At 38.7% G+C, this 3,417-nt stretch overlaps 1 protein-coding gene across 1 annotated transcript in view; it reads left to right on the forward strand.

Annotated features, from left to right (window-relative positions):
* The window catches only part of iglon5 (IgLON family member 5), a 106,824-nt gene that overhangs the window by 89,277 nt on the left and 14,130 nt on the right, over window positions 1–3,417 (forward strand). The window lies entirely within an intron of this gene.

Raw genomic sequence — 3,417 nt, forward strand, 5'->3', positions numbered from 1 at the left:
TTAAAGTTTTTCTTTAGACACTGGCTACTTTTTTACAGTCCTTGTACTTGAACATTTTCAAAGAAAGGTTTTATTGTTTGTTTGTTTTTAATGTATTTATATATTTATCGTATATTTATTCGTTAAGTCAGTTAATGACCTATGAATCAGTTATCTGTAGAAGAAGAACCTACATCAAGGGATAAACCAGTATTGTGTCTTTACAGAACAACGTAGAACCAATTTTGAGGCACTTTGTTACTAGCAGCCTGTTGCAAAAACACATAATTTCTTCTCATTTCTTAGTTGAAACTATGAAAAATGCCACAGAAAGCAGAGTTTGACAGGCGTAAAATAGTTTTTTTGCACCAACAAAGTGATTCTCACAGAGCTATTAGCCAAACAATATGACATATCTCAGCCTAGTGTGCAGTGTGTCTTTAAAAAATTAAGGAAACTGGACGAGTAGGGGACAAAAGTGGCAGGCCTAAAATACTATGTGCAGCAGATAACCAGTATCTGAAAGTCATGTCCTTAAGAAATTAGAACAAATTCAGCAAAGACCTGACACAGGACCTGAGAGATGCATTTGGCAAGTGGTTGATCCATCTACTGTTCACTGAAGCCTCATCAAAAATGGTCTCGGTGGAAAGGTGGCTGCCAAAAAGCCATTCTTAAGGAATGGAAACAAGAGGAAAAGGCTGAGAGAGAAACATCTGAGGTGTGCCAAATTACTCAAGAACTGGACTGAAAATAAGTGGCAACAGGTTTGACGCAGTGATAAATCCAGATTGGAAATTTTTGGGTTCAAGTTACTGTTAATATGTACAGAGGAGGTCAGGAGAGAGATACAGCGATGAATGTTGAAAGCCATCACAGTGGATGCTCAGTCATAGTGTGGGGCTACATTTCAGTCAGTGGTGTTGGGTATCATGTCAAAATGATGGAATTATAAACTCAGAAAAATGCCATCAGATTTTGATCAACCATGCAATACCATTGGAAGGCGTTTAATTGGGAGCACCTCCATTTTTGAGGATGATAATAATCATGAACACAGCCAGTGGAGTGAATACCTGGATAAAAAAAACACACACAATGGAACACTATCATTCATGGATTAGACTCCCAAGAGCCCGGACCTTAACATTATATTTCATTTCAAGCAGTATGGGATCATTTTGACACAGTGCAGAACAAAAGACAGCCAACGGCCAAAGAAGAGTTTTGGAAAGTCCTTCGAGAAGCCTGGTGAACTATTCCTGAAGACTAGTTAAAGAACTTACTTGAAAGCTTGCCTAAGATACTTCAGGATGTGTTAAAGGATAAAGGTGGTCATACCAAATATTGGCTTTCAAACTCATTAGAAGTTCATTATACAGTATACTACTGTATTTCCATTTATATTTTCACGTTTCCCATTGTCTTAAAAACTATAAACAAATGAGGGGTGGCTCAAGAGCTTTGGCTTATTCTAACAGATAACATGCAACACCCGGTGATTGGGTGTGGGTTGCACTGTCACTTCACAGGGTATCTTAGAGAGTTACCCCGTACATGGGGAATAACGAAGTTGAGAGATAGTCTTGACATGATAAAGAACGTTTGGTTATTTTGTAATGTTGGTTCTCTGAAGGAGAGACTGTCCAGCCTCAGGCTGCTTGGAGACACATTCCGATTATACCTGTACTGGTTTCATGTCTGCAGAGCTGTTTTATACGTAAGCTGTGGGTCGTGGCTGGCCTAGCCGGAGTGTCTTAAAGAAGTATCAACTAGCCATGGCCTGGGGGCCGAGGTAATTCCCTGTACATATGGAATATGTAAGGAAGTGGCGAAATAGCCTCTCAATCAGAGAACCAAGGTTTCAAAGTAACCGAATGGTCCCAATGTTAATTAGAGGGTTTAAAAGCTTCGACAGTGGGGCTGTGAAGGCATGTTTCTTTCTGAAATGTGCGTGCAAGTTTAGTCTGTGCCGGTCAGCAAATATCTGTCATACAAAAGACTAAAGAGCTTTATAAATAAACTACATTTTAATGTAAAATCACTTGTGCCCAAGTGGCACAAATACTTGTGTTATGCTTGAGACAATGCTGTTTTGTTGGCTTTGATGCGGGCCATTAAGATGAGGCGCATTTGATGCTATTATGGTGCTCATTTCCTCTGGGCTTGCAGTCCTCTAGCAACATCATCAGTGCAGAAGTGATTAATTTTAAAAATAGATTAATAGAGCGTTTGTACACAGATAATGAATTTTTATGATGTATTCTTTCTCAATTCAAGCACACAATGCACAAACAGAAAACTAAGCATAATTTAATCTTAATTATTTCTCTTCCTTTATTCCTCTACCTGCTAGGAACACGAACATTCGCACATGTCTTCTAGGGCATTGGTTAATAGCTTTCAGGTTTACCTGTTTTATGGGGTTTCTTCTATTATGGTGCTACTATTGCTGGCCTGGCAAGTGATCTAAGATTTACTTTAGTTAAAATTTATCTAGCTCAAGTCAGTTAAACATAAAGACAACAGTTGAAGCTGGGTAAGGACATCTAGTGGCCAAGCCAGGAATTAAAGTCTCACCTTTGGCACCTTACACCTCTTCTGCACCATGCCTCAGACTTTCAGCCACTTTTACTCAAACATGCCAACAGGCTTACATCAAGACTTAAAGAGTGTGTGTTTTAGACTGTATTTAAAGTTTTCTTCCAGAGAAAAACAATGTAACTAAACTGTAACTAATAATTTACAACCACTTTTTGTAGTAATGTGTTGCTAACAAGCTGTTTTATTTATAATACCATTAAATGTCAAAGAGTTTACAGACAAATCCAATAAAAGTACAAGTAAAAGAAGCCTATGGTATTGAATGGAGAGACATAACAAATACAGTTACATAGCCTACGGTTACTGAATGGATTGATGAGTATGATAATGAGGTGACTCATAGGCTATAGCCTTGGCAATCACAGTCTTTCCACCTAATTGAACAATCAGCGCTCACTATCATTATGAAAACACCAGAAGAGGTACTATTTTAAGAGACTGCTGTTTCTTTTACTAAAACTCAAAGACTGAAGCACACATTCAGCTGTAATGTGCAGGCTGCTCTGGTGGCTCGTCGATGCTTAACACTGTACTAAAAGAGAGGATATGCCTAATATGGTCATCAGGGGCATAACTCTTTGAGCACATAAGTCCCACCCATCTCCTATTTGAACCGTTTGGGTCTAAAGGGAGGAGAACATGAGCTCAAACAACTCTGTTTACAAGGATGAAGTGAAGGGCAGCAGCCAGAGCAGATAAGTAAGGATCTGTTATAGTCCAGGATTAAACATGTGGAGCTTGAAATGAGCATGTGTTTTATATAGATAGATATAGATAGATATATGTGTGTGTGTGTGTGTGTGTGTGTGTGTGTGTGTGTGTGTGTGTGTGTGT

Source organism: Pundamilia nyererei, unplaced genomic scaffold (assembly GCF_000239375.1).
Source record: "Pundamilia nyererei isolate P.nyererei 1_Seehausen unplaced genomic scaffold, PunNye1.0 scaffold00067, whole genome shotgun sequence".
Classification (NCBI taxonomy): Eukaryota; Metazoa; Chordata; class Actinopteri; order Cichliformes; family Cichlidae; genus Pundamilia; species Pundamilia nyererei.